This window comes from Xenopus tropicalis, chromosome 4 (genome assembly GCF_000004195.4).
Source record: "Xenopus tropicalis strain Nigerian chromosome 4, UCB_Xtro_10.0, whole genome shotgun sequence".
Taxonomy (NCBI): domain Eukaryota; kingdom Metazoa; phylum Chordata; class Amphibia; order Anura; family Pipidae; genus Xenopus; species Xenopus tropicalis.
This window is the reverse complement of record NC_030680.2, coordinates 34,326,778-34,345,475: the sequence shown is the minus strand read 5'-3', so window position 1 is coordinate 34,345,475 and position 18,698 is coordinate 34,326,778. Positions and strand designations below refer to the sequence as shown.

Sequence of the window (18,698 nt, the reverse complement as noted above, 5' to 3'; positions counted from 1 at the left end):
TTAAAAATCAGCACCAAATCCACTGATTTTTATTATGGGATCATGTTCAAAAATTCTATGGATGCTAGGAATGCCAAAATCATGATTTTTTTTTTTTTAATTCAGCCGAATTCCAACAAAATTACATGAACCACATGAATTTAAGGGGAATATTTATTAAAATTCTGTTTTTGGGGATATAAAAACCTTCGGCAATTGAACATAAATACAGCACTCCCCCCCACCCAGCAATTTCTAAAATATTAAAATTCTTAAATGGGTTAACCGTAACCATTTTTGTCATATAGAAAAAAGCAACAGTGTGAAAAATACAATTATTTTGCTGTCCTGCGCAAAAAGTGCTGGAATCTGCCTAACTAAACTAAATCTTGCACTTGGTGCATTCCTAGTGGATACTGACTGTAAGCTCTTGTGAGCAGGGACCTCTTTTGATTCTATAACCCTTGTTATTGTAAACTTTTGTGTGTAACTTGCTGGCGCTATATAAATGTTTATCCTGATAATGGAGTACACGTGTGTGAACCTAATGTGAATATAATGTGTATACTTTAGCTACGGATTTGTGTAAAGCTATATTTGCACAGGTTTACCTCCCATCTATATAGCTGAGTGGATACTTTTGCCTCCAAATGATAAATATGTTGCACTGCTAGAAGTTTTCCAGCATACAGTGATAAATCTGTGTCTCAGAGAGAGATTTATTACTCACTTAACACCATATCCGTATGTCTTTACCAGTCCTGAAGCACTCAGATGCATTAAAAAAGTCTGAACCAACCCCAAGGCCTATATCTATTCCTATTACAAAGTAACAGAACACAATCACAAATTAACCGATTAATGAAGAAATTGAAAGGGATATTTTAAGCTAGTGCCCTAAAATGAAAACATAAGAATCATTATTAACACTATAAATAATATGCAGAACATCTAGTGATAATGCATTAATGTTACCCAATTATTATTATGTATGCTAATTATGCACAGCAATGCATCCACTTAGTTCTATGGTGCAAGACTGATGTCACTCTTAAGCAAATTATATGAGTTAAAGTTAATTATTTACATAGAGTGTAGTGTGTAAACAAAAGAGACTTTGAGAATAAAGAGGTTGAGTGAGCAGATGAGGAAAATTAGTTTAGAGAGTAGACCCATGTGCTAAGGTTTTCTGGTGAGCCCCGGTGTCCCAGTCCAACACTGTTTGCCGTAAAGAGCTTTTCCTAAATTGCTAACCCTTAACTTTGCTGCTGATTTGCCTACTTTCACTGATTAGACCTATTAGGGCATGTATGGGGCCATGCCTACCACAACGATCAGCGATAGATTAGAAATTGATCTAGATTCTAGAACATTGGGTTTGCATGGTCCATTCTTGAGATGTGACCAGTGACTTGGTAGGACTCACCACTTGGAAGGTCAAATCAGGCAATGATCCACAGATCTCAAAATAAAAATACACAAAGACATTGCAAAGTGGTGTGTGTTATGTAGGATTGCTCAGCGACTCATGTGTATGCCCCCAGCAGGGTTGCACCAGGAACTCCCTCCCAGTGTGGGCAGCATTGTGCTTGTAAGTAGGGTTTTCTTGACAAAATACTATTGTTTCCCCCATTTGTAGTGCAGGCTCTATTAGCCCACACCAGCATAGTTAGATCTATTTCTCTATATCCTCTCATGCATTTGGAAAGCAGGTCCTAAAAACTTGGTTTATTTAAAGGAGACATATTGGATAAATGGGAAAAAAGGTAATTTTGTAGGCAATTATGAATAATATCCGGTGCTGGTTTCCCTTTGGGCTAAACATTAACCCTATCTGTAACAATGGCCCCTTTATTGGAGCTCCCTATAGATCCTATCGCTTCTCTGTCTGAGTTTGAAATGAAGAGTGGGCGTGTCCTAACGGTCCCTGCCAGAAGCACAGTAGGAGGGGGAGAGCCAATCACAGCCCTGCACTCACACAAGCACAGACAAGCGTCAGTTCCCTATCAGGTCAGCCTAGCTGCTGATTGGTTCCTATCCCACAGTGCAGGGTACAGAGGGCCGCCGGCTCCCCAGCTCATCCAGAGAATTCAGCCAGCAGGAAGTGGAACTGATGGGCAGGGCTAGTGGGGTTTTTGTGGAATTTCTCAATAAATCAGTCAGAAACACAACTTTTTTAAGCACAATCCTTCTATATTTAGAGGAGTATAATTCACTGGTACATTCATAATTTTTATAGGATATGTCTCCTTTAAACAGGGGTATAAGGAAGATTTGAAAAAAAGAGTCTGAATACTTGTTGCAGGTTACTGCTTTCTCTTTTGGCCTCAGAAAAATAGACTAGGCCAGATTTTTGTAGGACCCCGACTACAACAGCGATAGTAAGAGTATTGTTCTTATAGTATTATACACTCACCTAAAGGTTTATTAGGAACACCTGTTCAGTTTCTCATTAATGCAATTATCTAATCAACCAATCACATGGCAGTTGCTTCAATGCATTTAGGGGTGTGGTCCTGGTCAAGACAATCTCCTGAACTCCAAACTGAATGTCAGAATGGGAAAGAAAGGTGATTTAAGCAATTGTGAGCGTGGCATGGTTGTTGGTGCCAGACGGGCCGGTCTGAGTATTTCACAATCTGCTCAGTTACTGGGATTTTCACGCACAACCATTTCTAGGGTTTACAAAGAATGGTGTGAAAAGGGAAAAACATCCAGTATGCGGCAGTCCTGTGGGCGAAAATGCCTTGTTGATGCTAGAGGTCAGAGGAGGGTATTGGTATGGTGTTCCTAATAATCCTTTAGGTGAGTGTATATAGTATATATAATGATAAATAATGATAATGATAATGTACCCCCTATTGTAAAATATAGCGATATTATAGGTCACCAAGGAGTTTCATGACCATATAAAGCACAAGGCTGAAGGTTACGGAACTCTGAGGTGACTTCTAATATTCTCATATTTTACAACAGGGGGTACATTATTTATTATAATACAGTTTCAGTGAGTCATGTGACAGAAATTACATCACTAAGCACTGATTTTAACTGATGACATCTACATCACTACGCATTACTAAGTATACAATTCATAGGATAATCATGGCTCATGTGTTTTATAGTATTACATGGTATACTATTGTATCTATTTCAGCGTTGACAGACTAGGCATTGGAAAAAGGTTAGAGATTGGGGAAAATAAGGGTTGGGACCAACCTGTATCTATCTATCTATTGTACTGCAGCTCCCAACATCTTGTCTGGGGGTGGTGTGAGTTCAAGTTAAACATTTTAAAAAAAATATTTTTGTTTCTTTTTCATATTTAACAATAAACATATACATATTCATAATATCAATATGCTTAGAGCAATTCTGACATCAGAACCTACACCAAGCAGAATCTCATTTAGTAAAAACAAAAAAAGTAATATTATTTAACCAACGGAAAATTACTGTCCAGGGATACCACTGTTCATTAAACAATGTAATACTCATTTTAACTGATGCAAGTATTCTTTCTGGCCTTTCCACTTATGAGCTATAGCATTCCTTACTGCTGTTAATAAGTGGGTAATTGTACAATGTGCTTTTTTTCTATAGGTTTCTAAGTTCAAATTTAAGAGTGCCAAAGAATGGTCAGGCAGTACCAAACTGTAAAACATTCATATATTAACACACCCAGTAGGATTATTTTGCCACCAATATGAATTTACGTATCTTAATTACCATCCAGTACAAATCAATGATTTATTATTATTATTATAGAGAAAAAGCAAATCAGTAAAGTATTAGAAATTGTGTTTAAATAGGACACAATAAAGACACTTTGCTGTATTCTGGTTAATAGGTTTCTAGATAATAGATCCCCTACCTCAAAATAAGAATACCCAGACCAGCTCAGTTAGCTTGGTCTCTCCAAGCCCTTTCACTACTAATAGGACCAAAATGCACTTACAAATCCCATAGGATGCATAGAAAAGCTTCCTGGACATTGTACACTGAAGTAACAGAATGCATAAATCAATGCAAAACAATCTACCTATAATAGCACCTCGATGTGTGGGTGCAAACGCCCTACTTATTAGTGAGGCACAGTGGCTGAGCTGTGTTTGATACCTTCATGGAAACGAAAGCAGTTGTGCGTGATCTACATGGCACACAGCATTATTATTGTACAGGTATGGGGCCTGATATTCAGAATGCTCAGGACTGGGGGATTTCAAGATAAGGGGTGTTTCTGTATATACAAATCCGTGAATAATGGGTTTCCAGATAACAAATCCCATAGTTGTACCTGTCTTTCTTCTCCAGAAAGGAAACAGCTAATGCTGGGATGGTGTCAACCCTACTGTCATATTAGTGATTAAAAAAAGTGTGCAGAGGAATTCAATGGCTTAAAAGACAAATAAATCCTTCAAAGTATTATGGTTAGGGGTGCTGTATTTTATATACTAATCTTACTGTAAAAGCCCAGAGATTCAGCAGCCCTATAACATCTAATGATAATGATCCATGCATTCAAAGCTGTCCACCATCTACTGATCTTGTTCTGCCATCTTTTGAGGACTATTGGTTCTGCACATGCTCAGTGAGCTCTGCTGTTGAGAAACTAAACTTTGGGGCAGGCCAGACTGGCAATCTGTGGATTCTGGCAAATGCCAGAGGGGCTGCAGTAAGATGCCATAGACAGTCATGATTTATTGGGTGGTGGGGGGCTGTTTGGGCCTCTGTGTACTTGAAATGCCAGGGCCTATTTGGAATCCCAGTCCAGGCCTGCTTGGGGGATGTGGGAAATTATGAAAACATTAGCACTTGGCGAGTTTACATCTGTCATAGAAGCTGATTCTCAATATTAATCAATACTAAAGCAGAATATACTGGTTTCTGTTCTGCCATAAAATGTAAATCTGAATTTGTTTGTTGTGACTTTTTATGTGAATTTTATACTGTACATATGCAGTATATTGTGGTATGGTCCCTATGATTGGGTAAAAACAGCCCAGACTATGTGCTGTGATCAGTAGAAAAGTAGATAGGGGGCTACCATGGGGGCATCTTTGTAGGCACAGATCTTTACTGGTAGAGGCTATAGTGGGCTCGGTTCTGTAGATAGACCCAAAACATAATGTGTAGCATTTCTGTCCTAATTCTGCTGGGCTTTAGTTCACTTTTCGTTAATGAAGCCCCAAAAAGGTCAACCTTTAAGCAACAATATGATTCGAAGACAAGCATGAATAATGCCATTACTGCCAGAGCCTGGCTATTATTTTATAAGCGCTTATAATTAAGATTTGAACTGCAGTAGCAGGATACAGCTAGCTTCTGGCTGATTAAATGATGCAATGCAGTAAGCAGGAAAGCTGAGGTCACTATGAAAAATAAACAGTGGAATCACAAGCAGAGCCCCTTTCTTATGAATATCGATGCTGAAGGAATCTATGTGGCCTGGCATATTCATCCCCCAAAGACTGCATTAATGACTTCATTTACAGCAAACACTGTTTTGATACAATTTTCTGTGCAATCACAAACAACAGACAGATAATACAGTGAAATGACCTAAAACAAAATGAAAATAAAGCAAAAAAACATGACAAGATAAGTGCTATGTTCCTGGAATAGGCAGAGGTATCTAAATGAATATTCAGGGAGCTATAGCTTTTACTTGACAGCAATTTCTATTATGATTGCACAAATACATCTTCTACTAATGCTGAATTCCCATAAGAACCATTAGGTTTTAGGTTTCATTATTTCTCCTCTTTGTTCTCCTGAATGGAATAATTACCCCTGAACCCTTCGATCAGTGTAACAGCACTCAGATACTGGACTATAGCTATATTACATATTCAAATTGTGCATAAAAAGTCTTTAGCGCTGTCCATATGTGATGCTTTAACAGAATCCCATTCAAACAGGAGGCAGGGCCTACCCCTGAGAGCCTCCATTTGCAGGCAGTAGAATAAAACATAGTAGTCTGCAAAAGGGACAGATTGATTACACCACTTTTTAACTCAATCAGCAGCACTTCAAAGGGTACCCTTAGCCACATTAGAGCTGTAAGCTCTATCTACCTAGCTATGCAAGCTCACTTGAGAGTCAGTCATTTCAGGCGCCATTTATTGTTCATTTCTTGCGGAGTTTACTCAACCAATATCTTTGTACCATGGATGCCAGTCAGTTGACTGAATATGTTGAATAATTCCATTTACTGATGCACTGTATTCCTTCTCCTGTCTGCCTAAACTAAATAGATAGAGTTGCCATACGTTGTATAGCTACTTGTATGGTATCCTTCCATTCAAGCCCACAGGCCGTTACATATAATAAACAAACAAGAACTGGGAAGTGTATGGCCACTTTAAAGGGCAGGTTTAAAGGGTTTGTTCACCTTTGCGTTAACTTTTCGTATGATGTACAGAGTGCTTTTGTTAGACAATTTGCAATTGGTCTTCATTTTTTATTGGTAGTTTTTTATTTTTTTTTTAATAATTTTACTTTTTGTTCCACAGCTCTCCAGTTTGGAATTTCAGGAGTTATCTGGTTGCTAGGGTCTGATTTACCTTAGTAACCAGGGAGTGGTTTGAGAGAGTGACTGATATATGAATAGTAGATGGGCTGAATAGAAAAATAAGTTAAAAAAAAGTAACAATAACAATAAAACTGTAGCTTCACAGAGCAATAGTTTCTGGGGTCAGTGACCCCCCTTTCGCCCCATACACAGGCAGATAAGCTGCTGACTTAGTCTGTATGGGCAGAATTGGCAGCTTAAATTTTTCCATGTACTAGGGTGACCAGGACACTTGAAAATTCAGGGACACATCTAATAAGTACACATTGCAGGGCTGCACTGATAACATTTAAATTAAATTGCAAACAGTGCACCCCTTCTAGATAGATTTTCTAGATGTGTCCCTATGTACAGCCAATAAAATAGCCCTACACTGGCCCATTCATGTTTTTTTTTTATTGAGTGGCCTGTGGGCTGAATGGCCCCAATAGCAACAGTAAATGAGGCTTCTAGTGTCAGGGAAGGCATAAATTACAATAAGTAAATTTTTGGACAAGGCCCCTGGTCACTTTAGCAATTCACCCTTTTTCTTATGGCTAAAAAAAACCTAAAACCTATTAAACAGCCTACCACACAGAAACAGTGAGTGATAGATTCTCTCCAAGCAGTGTCTCTATGAGCAGCAGTATAACTAGAAGCTATTTTATCAGGCTTCCTGGAATGGGATTCATTCACCTGGATATTCTTCCATCACCAGGCGAATACTTACAGGAAAAAACTAATCATGAAATAACACTTTAGACAAGCCACCCTCTTTGAAAAATGATATTAAAGAAACTAAAACGGGTTAATAATATTTGTATATTTGCTTTGATGCAAAATAGCTGTAAGCTTCTGTGTCACTGGCTTTTACTGAGGCAGCTCCCAGCGGCCATAAAGTTGCTTTCAGTTCTGGCTGTGGAGACATGGCACTGCTGGGGTAAGCCATATAGTAGCTTTTACTCACAGGTATCATTTTGAAAAATGCAGAAAAGGAGCGCTCTATGCACATAACAAGATCTTATACTGTAGTTCAAGGGAACCTTTTGCAATGTACAGTAAGTGCAGGTTGTAAATAGAGTGTAATTTTCACTTTAATTCAGCCTGAGATGGCAGTTTTTAATGCTGTTCTAATACATGGGCATTAATATTGTTTATTTGATTAAAAGTGTTGTTTGTATCTAATAGCATTTTTTAATTATCTTCAAGGTGATCATGTTACATATCACAAGAAGATAATATATTTGCCACAAAGATAATGGTTTCAAGGTTAATTGCTGTGACATGATTAGCCAGCTCCACAGGTAACAACAAGAACAGGTTGATCAAGTGATCTGGTTACTTGTGAAGCAGCCAGTAAGGCAACTCGGGAGGCAACATCATACACAAGGGCTTATGGTACCTTTTACGCCCACAGTAAAATGTAATAAATTCTGGCCTTATCTCTGTCAGACTATAGTTCTAATTTAAAGTACAGCTGAAGATTGATGCTAATAATGGCTCTGACTTAAAGGAACTGTAACACCAAAAAATTAAAGTGTATAAAAGTAACTAAAATATAATGTGCTGCTGCTGCCCTGCACTGGTAAAAGTTGTGTGTTTACTTCAGAAAGTCTACTATAATCTATATAAATAAGCTGCTATGTAGCCATGGAGGCAGCCATTCAAAGGAGAAAAGGCACAGGCACATAGCAGATAACAGATAAAGCACTATTGTATTCTACAGAACTTATCTGTTATCTGCTATGTAACCTGTGCCTTTTCTCCTTTTTTCCAGCTTGAATGGCTGCCTCCGTGGCTACACAGCAGCTTATTATATAAATCATAGTAGTGTTACTGTAGCAAACACACCAGTTTTACCAGTGCAGGGCAACAGTGCATTTTATTTTTATTACTTTAAAGCTCTTTCATTTTTTGGTGTTACTGTTCCTTTAAGCCTGGACTGGGCTTTAAAATAGGCCCTAGCATTCCATGTACACAGAGGCCAATACAGCCCACCACTAGCAGAGCATCTTAGAATAGCCCCTCTGGCATTTGCCAGAATCCACAGATTGCCAGTCCAGGCCTGCTCAGATTGACAGCATTAAGGCACAGGACTGCTGTACATAATTCTATATGCAGCAGCCCTGTGCAGACAGTGTTGTACCCTCAATCTCCATCCTTGCTTACCTTCCAGGTGCAATTTGTGGATTTCGCCTATCCCTTTGTTGCTATGGGTGTGTGGATGGAATTAGCTGAATAGAAGTAGGATGACCCACAAGTAAGCATGATAAGTATAGGGGAAAATCAAGGAAGGAGAACCTTCATCTAGCAGCTGCTACTTATCCATGTAAAATAGTTAACAGCCTGCCTATGGCCTGGTCCACCAAGCAAGAGGTTTATGCTATGGCATTGCCAGAATAGTCTTTAACCTATGTGATTTTAATTAATAATTTGCTGGATAATCATATATCTAACCCAAGAACCCAAGGTTATCTCTTTAAATGCAGTCTTTTTTTTTTTTTTTTTACATTACTGTGGTTTTATTCATCCTGTTTCTGCTAAGCATTCTTTATGTGGCTTAAGAGCATCTTCTTATTCACTACAAGAAAGGGGTGCTGTGCTGTTAGTGCTGGCAAAATGTAGGTGGCAGGTAAGCTCATGATGGTTGGACGTTTATTAATGAGACAAATGGAATACTGACAAAATGCCGTTGTCCCTACAGACCCACTGTTCTGAACTCCCACAGATGAATAACTTCTGGTGCTCTATAGTTACTGCAGAATGCTGTAGACTAGCAGTTTGAGGGCTATAACTCTAAAAATACAGAGATTTAAAAATACCATCCCACAGATACCTGTGTAATTACATTTTGTACATGTCCCTTTAACACTGTGGTTGGACAATGTGGCTAACGAGCCCTAAACTTCAAGTAGTGCCAGACTTATGACAAATGGCTCCCTATACTAAACATATAATTTAAAGTAGATTATCTTGCATTTCAGAGAACAAGCGCTCTGTAGAGCTAGTCATTCTTGATTACCCCAATCTGTAGCTGGTCCTGGAAGGCAGACAATCAATGGCAAAACTAGAAGTCCCAGGGCACTGCAGCAAAAGCTATTTAATGCTATTCTACCTGGCAAAATAGCACTGACCTCTCTATATGGGGCCTGTGAGAGAGGGTGGTGGGCCATAAGCCGATGGCTTTGCTACCAATGCTCTTAAAGGAGAAGGAAAGGCTAATAAAGAGTTAAGCTCAAGCTGCAGGCATACCTTCAGTTCTCTCAATAGTGCCCTTAAGTCTCCCCATATTTCACCTGTTCAGATGATCAGAAGCCAAACAGGAAGAAAAAACGCTAAGCTGTGTAAAGAAAGTTCCCATAATGCCTCACTCCTGCACTGAGACTGAGACCAAGTGTACATGCTCAGTTTGTAAGACTATGAGTGACTCCTTCCTGCTGATTGGCTCAGATCCACATTCCTAAGGGGGGGTTGAGTTATTAGCAATCTTGAGGGAGGCGGGAGCAGGAAAGAGGAGACAGCAGAGAGCTGCGTATCTCTGGCACATGAATTACAGACACAACAAATCTTTTGACAGAGAAGTCAGTGCAGCATTTCTGTGAGTGCTTATGGCTGTATTTACATAGACCTTTATGATAAAGCTTATTTAGTTTTTACTATTCTTTCTCCTTTGAAACTGAACTTTTAACTTGCACATGGGAAGATTTATTGTCTGTGGTAAACCCACACTACGCTGATGACAAATCTCCTGAAAATGCCTTTCCCTTCACATACCTTTGGATCACTGCAAGTAATATACATTACTTGCGGCAATCCAGCGTAATTGTGGAAAAAATAAGAATTGATAAAGCCGGATCGCTGTGAGTAATGTGTTTTACTTTTGGAGGAAGGCATTTTCAGGAGATCTGTTGCCCCCAGCATCTCCCCGTGTACCAGTACCCTAACAGGAAGTGTACTGTAGTTTTGGAAGTTTGCAGTTCTGTTGCTGTTTAATGACAGGCACCATTGGTTCCTAGCAATGAGCAATTTACTGCCAGGCACAACACCCCCTCGTACCTCCAGTATTAAGCATGGGTTAATTTTCCAAATACTTTTTCAGAGACAGCATCAATGCACTGCAGGAGTTTCCAGGCTTAGAAGGAATGAGCACTGGACCTTTGTGCAATGTCACTCAGACCTTTCCATACTAATCCTACTGAACTGCAATTGCACTACCATAGGGATTCATGCTGCCAGGAAGAACTGAAACCCTGGAAATACTGGCGGCCCCTAAATGATAAATATGATGGAGGGTAGATGGAACATTAAACACTGTAAGTGTTCATAGGAATATATTTATCACATTTATCATATTCAAATATCAAAGTCTGACATTCCCAGTTCATTTGCTCAAGGATTTAAGAGGCACATTTATTAAAGGAGGAAATCCCACTTTAAGCACTGATAAATCTGCCCCTAAAAATCCCACAGAAATGAAAAGAAAGCTGATAACTTTGCCTTTTACGGACTATGGTAAGCTCAGTTTCCCTCTTTGATAAATATACCACATATGTACAAGAACTAAGGATATCCTGTGACCCCTTCCTAATTCACAGCGCTGCGGAATATGTTGGCGCTTTATAAATAAATGTTAATAATAATTGCCTCCCTGATGTTAACCAAAATTACACAGACCTTATGTAGCTGGATTCCATATCAAGAGCTATGCAGAGGGGATATCAGCCGCCAATCACTGGCACTGATTGCGGATGAGGAGCATGTGACTGGCTTTCAGGGCACAAAACCCTGATTGGTGACAAATGAAGCTTAACACAGTAAGGAGAATAAAGATGGCCGCCTCCAACCTCAATGTGCAGCTATGCATTTGATGTCCATGTGTGGGGGTTTAACCAGTGGCAGGAGTGATGCAGCTGAGGAGAGGTCAGTTACCCTAGCACTTAAATACAATAAATATTGCTAAACGCACACCTTTAAAAAAAGCACAGCATATGTGAATCTGGTATATTATGTAAATGTTTTATAATCAAAAAGGTGCAATGTGCAATAACAGCAGTTCATACAATTTTAATACATGACAAAATACATACCCCAGTTGCCCTCAATGCAAAAAAAGACACAAAGGAGCAAAGCAGACACGCCAGGCAAATGTGAATCCCCTTGCTAAAGGACATAGTTCCAAAATGTGGGGTTTTTCTGGGTTTTTTTCATTTGCCTAATTTGTCTGCTTTGCTCTTTTGCATCTTTTTGGAATTCAGGGAAACTATGTATATTGTAATATATCTAATATGTCTTTTTAACTTAACACAAACTGAAAGTGGGGGTTTAGTTTTCCTTTAATGTGAATATTGGACTGTGGTTTGTGTTTAGCATTTTGCTCTTTGGGAGAGGGGCACAAAGTTTACAGGGGCTGGTGTTTTGCTTAACCCCTCACATAAGCATACCAAAAGGCTATGTACAGCAAACAAACGGGAATTTGAAGCCACAATACACACTACGCAGACAGCATTATTATCATGTCTGTAGCATTACAGACTGTTTGCCCTTATGTACATACAAAAGCAATGCCTAGCAGCACATGCATTTCAATGTTGTATTAATGGTGTTAAGACTGGTTTTGTCTCCACTTTTTTGGCAGCAGTCAGAACTAGTTATGGCATATTACTGTGTGTTAGCCCAAGCATAAATATACAGATTGCACAGGGCTATAGAACAGTGGCCAGTTAATTTGCTGTTTAGGATAACTTTCTCTATACCTTGCGCCACACAGATAGTTTTTTTCATGCAAGTGAGTATACACAAAATTAAAATGTATTAAACCACCCTTTTAAAAAGAACATACATTTCAGTTGTTGTCTGGCATTAGTTCAAACAGCGCTGGTTTCTTGGCAACCGCGTGGCGTACAACTTCTTTTCTAATTAATCATGCATTAGGTGTATTTTATTAGTTTAGCTTTAAAGAGTTGAGCTAGCAACCCTAGGCTGTCAGGACTCATTAAAGCAATTAAATTGTGAATTTGTTTCAGTAATAAAAACGTGCCCACTCTAATACCAAGCTGCACCCTAAAAACTTAGCCTTCGTGGTCCTATAATTGCCCTGTGATTGTCTTACCTGGGAAAAATCAGCATTGGGAAATCTTTCAGTTTAGGTTTCTGTGCATAGAACTGCGAGGCTTTGGTGCTTTGCAGGGCCCTGTTGCTGCTGGCTACTGTAACATAGCAACAAGACAATAAAAGAATGTCATTAGCATAACTAAATATTCATGCACTTAGGTAACAGGAGAACTGGGCAGTGGCTGAATGAGGAAGCAGGATATTTTAACCCTTTAACTGCCACTAGGGCAAATATGCAAGTGATAAAAGTAGACTTTAATTAAAAATGTTTTTTTTATAATTTATAAATCAGTTCAATAGAATGCAGTTGTTTACCTTGCTTGGATGAATCGGCATAGCATAGAGTATAGGATTGCATCTAAAATGCTTGGGGCATGGAATTTTCTGGATAAGGGGTCTTTCCATAATTGGGATACCTTAAGTCTACTTAAAAAACAGTTAAACATGAATTAAACCCTCTAGGATTATTTGACCTTTAATAAGGATTATTTATACCTTAGTTGGGATCCAGTAGAAGGTTCTGTTGTATTATTACAGAGAAAATGTGAATTATTTTATAAAAAAAGAGAGTCTGAGGGAGATGGCCTTGCCATAATTTGGAGCTTTCTGTATAACAGGTTTCCGGATAAAGGATACCTTACCTGTAACTAAATAATACAGGTATGTGATTCATTAAAAATCCAGAAAGTTCCAAATTACAGAAAGTTCATCTTGCATTGACTCTTTGTAATTATAAAACATTACCTTGTACTTGATCACTGAGGGGTGCCAAAATGTTAGACACTACCCAGTTATTAGCAGAGCTTACCTGATACCCTGGGCTGGTGCTCCTGTTTGCTAAAAACTGCAACGACTCAAGGTATTCCTGCACAGGGTCAGACTGGGGGGTGAAGGGCCTACCGGGGCTACTGCCCAGGGGGCCCCGCACCCCCCAAAGTACCTCCGCCGACACATCCCTTGCAGGGCCCCCCCGCTGTGCACCCCTAACTCAGGGGCCTGACATCCTCCCCTGAATGCGCGTACGTGGAACGCATCAGGGGAAGACGTCGGCGGCCAGGGGAAGCGACAACAGGGTCGGGTCTGGGCCACTGGGGCCCACCGGGTATTTTCCCAGTGTTGCGACAGCCCAGTCCGACTCTTTGGGTTCTTCTGTCTTCTTTTTGTTCCAGCCTGGGCAGGTGCATGCGTACTTAGAATCTAAAAGCTGACTTTTTCACTTTAGTGTGCATTTACACGCCTGCACCCAGTCAAAAGAAGAGAGAAGAGGAAGAAAGGTTGCGTCGAAGAACTTCTATAGAAATACCCTGGGCTAGTGCAGTTTTCTGCTAACAGGAGCACCAGCCTGGGGTATCAGGTAAGTGATTACAATCACTTGGGGTGCCTAATATTTGGCACCTCCCAGTGATTGAAACTTTAAATAGTGGTTCTATTAGAAACACACTCTGATCCGTCTATACTGGTACAAAAGAAAATGTAATTACTTCGGTGAGGATTTTTACCCAGTGTTTAGCTGAAAATAATTACTGCAGAGCTGTATTGATTTCAGATGTAAATTTGCAAAGAGAATCTCCCTAAGCCCCACCCGCACACAATGTAACATTTTTTAAATGTAAACATAATTTTAAAGAAGGCAAGCCTTAATCACTGGGGGGTGCCTAATGTTAAGCACCCCCAAGTGATTGTAATCCCTTACCTGATACCCCTGGCCGGTGCTCCTGTTTGCTGAAAAATGCACCAGCCCGGGTTCATGCTACCGAGCAATCCTCTTCCTTCTTTCGTCTATCTTCAGAATCCTGGGGCCGGCGCATGTGCAGCAGAGTGAAAAAATTCAACTTTCTCATTTAAGTTTGGATTGTAATTACAATCACTGGGGGGGGAGGGGTGCCAAAATGTTAGGTGATTTCACCTTTCTTTCTCCTTTAAGCAACTTTGCAATGTACATCAATTAAAAATTATGGGGGACATCCATTCCATAATTCAGAACTTTCTGGATAATGGATTCTATACCTGTACAATATTTGGTGTGTGTATGGCAGGAGACAAGGCGACCGATATTGGCAAAGGCCTTGGATATCGGTTGTCTTGTCAATCGGGCAGGAAATTTTGATGGGGCATCCTTTGAAGGCGCCCTGAGCAAAGGCAATCATTTACCAATGGTCTCAGAAAACATCATATTTGCAATGTGTATGGCCACCATAAGTAGCAGTTAGATACAAAAAATGGTCCATTAAGGGAAAAAACATGGCAATTGTAGTCAAAATTTCACATTGCGTCTAGGTAAGTGTGCCCTTGTGTTGCTTTCAAAACGCTCTCACAAAAAACTCACTTGTGTGCAATACACAGCACACTTCCTCTACACTAGAAAATCACTTAATCAAAAATATAAAAAAATGGCAGAATCTGCTTTATAACACATAAAGGCTGTTGCTATGGCAGCTGTGCCTTAATAATGCATTGACTACTTCTACTTTAACTGCCTGGGGGGTCATAAAACCATAAGGTGAGCTGCAAACCTCGTCATGGTGGCACTTAGACATGGATGGAGTGTAACTTCTTCTAATGGATATTTGAAGCCCTAAGTGAAGGTTTAGCTCCATGCAGAACCTCACGGATGCTAAGAAAAGAAAAAGCAGAATTATGTTATTCTATGTAGCAATGATGTCACTGCACAATTTGCTGCAGACCATTAGTACATAAGCAGAGTGATTGGCGCATTCAGCTATGGTTTTTCGGTTGGCTCCTTATTGAATTTACAGTGGAGAGAGCTATTTATAATATAGATTTTTGCACCCTGAGGGATAATATTTTTCATCTTAGGGTCAGAGCTCTCACAGGTACCGTTATCTGTACATTGTAACAACATAACATGTCTTTTCTATGCTTATGTAAGCACCCTAGGTTTCTTCTGATTTTGAGGTGCTGAGCATCCTCTTTGCACTACCCTAAAACTGTAAAGCAACTAAGAGTAACTGCATACAAATACACATCTATCACATTGCATGGATAAACACCTTCTAAAATGCAGATTTAAGGACATTTTAGTTTTGGGGACTCACTGATCACAAGTTGCAGTGCAGAGTGCCAAAATGGGATAAAAATTCCTCTGTCAAAATGCTATTATCAAAGGCACTTGCACGTGCCTCTATATTTACACCTAGCACCAAAATGCCAGTTGTGCCAACTTGGTCCAAGGTGCAATGTACATGGCAAACTGACACAAGGGGCTCCATTTAAGTGTTGCACCCAGGCTCAGACTGGCAATCTGTGGGTTTTGGCAAATGCCGGGGGGGGGGGGGCTGCTGTAAGATGCCATAGACAGTCACTAATTATTTGACCTAGGGGGTTGTTTGGGACGGTTTACTTGAAATAACAGGGCATTTAGTGGATCTCAATGCAGACCTGGTTTTACCTACCCATGCAATAGTCAGGGTAAAATGGGGGTGTGTGGTTTAATTTGCAATGGAGGAGATGAATGGGGCAGTGATGTCACTGGGGTGGGGGGAAGGTGGAGGGGATGGTGAATCATGGGTGGATGCTGCCATGAGGGGTGAGTTGAGAAACTTGCCTCAGGCAGCAGCGCCCAGCAAAAAAAGCAGCTCCTGGTAACTTAAAAAGCTGAAATTCCCTATTCACTATTGCGCTCTCTGCTACAGTCCCCTTCTACACTGACCAGTTACCATCTGAAAGGGGCGGGGTTCAGCACAATGACATCACCAGCAGAGAATCTAACATGGCACCCACCCCAGTCTCAATCTCTTGGCCCCAAACTCACGGGTCCTGCGGGTTTTGGGTGAAACTGCTCAGCACTAATGGCAACCCTACTATCAGCTAATGCAGTGCTGTCCAACTTCTACGGTGCCGAGGGCCGGAATTTCTCTAGCATACATGGTGGAGGGCCGCTAATGGAAGCCAGTTTTGACCACTCCCCTTTTTGAAACCACACCCACTTCAAACCACACCTATTTTATCACAATGGTGGTAGCACATCAAAATCCCAACTGCTTGGTCATTACTGTGGGGATATCAACCATCATTCATATGTGAAAGAATTATGTCATATTAAGATATACCCTTAAATTCCATATGCCTCCTCCTCCCCTGTGGATAGCAGAGCAACCCCCAGTACATAATTACACACCTTAGGGACCATTTAATGGCTATTTCCAACTGCTAACAAACTCCCACAACAAACCCCTGCCAGGTTCACCTCCCACAAGCAGCATAGGGCAAGCAGAGTATGGCACACACAGGAAGCACTCTGCCTGTCCTATGCTGTCTGTGTGTGCCATACTCTACCTGTCCTACCCTGCCTGTGTGTGCCATACTCTGCCTTCCCTATGCTGCCTCTGTGTGCCATACTCTGCCTGCCCTACCCTGCGTGTGTGCACCATACTCTGCCTTCCCTACCCTTCCTGTGTGTGCCATACCCTCCCTGACCTATGCTGCCTGTGTGTGCCATACTCTGCCTGCCCTACCCTGCCTGTGTGTGCCATACCCTCCCTGACCTATGCTGCCTGTGTGTGCCATACTCTGCCTGCCCTACCCTTCCTGTGTGTGCCATACCCTCCCTGACCTATGCTGCCTGTGTGTGCCATACTCTACCTGCCCTACCCTGCCTGTGTGTGCCATACTCTGCCTGCCCTACCCTTCCTGTGTGTGCCATACCCTCCCTGACCTATGCTGCCTGTGTGTGCCATACTCTGCCTGCCCTACCCTTCCTGTGTGTGCCATACCCTCCCTGACCTATGCTGCCTGTGTGTGCCATACTCTACCTGCCCTACCCTGCCTGTGTGTGCCATACTCTGCCTGCCCTACCCTTCCTGTGTGTGCCATACCCTCCCTGACCTATGCTGCCTGTGTGTGCCATACTCTGCCTTCCCTATGCTGCCTGTGTGTGCCATACTCTGCCTGCCCTACCCTTCCTGTGTGTGCCATACCCTCCCTGACCTATGCTGGCTGTATGTGCCATACTCTGCCTGCCCTACCCTTCCTGTGTGTGCCATACCCTCCCTGACCTATGCTGCCTGTGTGTGCCATACTCTGCCTTCCCTATGCTGCCTGTGTGTGCCATACTCTGCCTGCCCTACCCTTCCTGTGTGTGCCATACCCTCCCTGACCTATGCTGGCTGTATGTGCCATACTCTGCCTTCCCTATGCTGCCTGTGTGTGCCATACTCTGCCTGCCCTACCCTTCCTGTGTGTGCCATACCCTCCCTGCCCTATGCTGCCTGTGTGTGCCATACCCTCCTTGCCCTATGCTGGCTGTATGTGCCATACTCTGCCTACAGTACCATGTCTGAGGTGTGAAGAAGTGAACAATGGGAGTGACTACAGTCTGAGCCTGAGGTGTGAACACTGCAGGGGTTGAACAATGCAGAGATTAAAAGGTGTGAACAACACAGGGGATTACATGTTTAAACAATACAGGGGGATTACAGCCTGAATCTGAGGTGAGAACCATGCAGGGGGGCCAGTTAATCACAGTACTGATACCATTTAAATCTTACACAAAGGTAAGCCATCAAAGCAGCCAGACAGGTGGGGGGCCACACAGATGGGGGTCGTGGGCCGCCAGTTGGACAGCACTGAGCTAATGGAATGGCCCAAACAAGCTATTGCAGGCCAGCAGTAAAGTTACACTACTTTACATGATATTACACAGGCAAAAGCCAACACTCTGGAGCTCATTTATTAACGCCGATTGCAGAATGCAAAAATCAGCACACTTTAAAAAAAAAAAAAAATGCAAAATTCCTTCCCACAATTCAGAGCATAATTGCAAAACTGCGCGCCAGACGCTGTAAAGGCATACATCGGCACCGGGTAGTAAAATGCGCCCAAGTGGGCAAGTTACCCCTGTGAGATACAGAGCAGCACATGGGTAGACATTAACAATTCTATAAGCGCATTATTCTTAGGAGTCCAGCAGTCATAAACAAACCTTTGTAACGCAACGCTAGCGCAAACACCACATAAAAACGCAAAACTTGTAAATGTACTAAATGAATGAATCCGTTTCCCTATGGGTCCCCTTCCCCGACTCCAACTAATAACA

At 41.4% G+C, this 18,698-nt stretch overlaps 1 protein-coding gene across 3 annotated transcripts in view; it reads right to left on the bottom strand.

Annotated features, from left to right (window-relative positions):
- The window catches only part of lrrc56 (leucine rich repeat containing 56), a 38,527-nt gene extending 19,838 nt beyond the window's left edge, over positions 1-18,689 (bottom strand). The window contains exons 1-3 of one of the 3 annotated variants that reach the window (XM_012962390.3): positions 18,585-18,689; positions 15,157-15,257; positions 12,642-12,738 (exon numbers count right to left, since the gene is read on the bottom strand). The gene's annotated coding sequence lies outside the window, so the exon portion shown is untranslated. Of the gene's footprint in view, positions 1-12,641; positions 12,739-14,336; positions 14,464-15,156; positions 15,258-18,584 lie in introns of those variants that run through there. The other 2 variants (XM_002938704.5, XM_012962389.3) reach the window with 2 other exon arrangements.
- Positions 18,690-18,698: the final 9 nt, after the last annotated feature.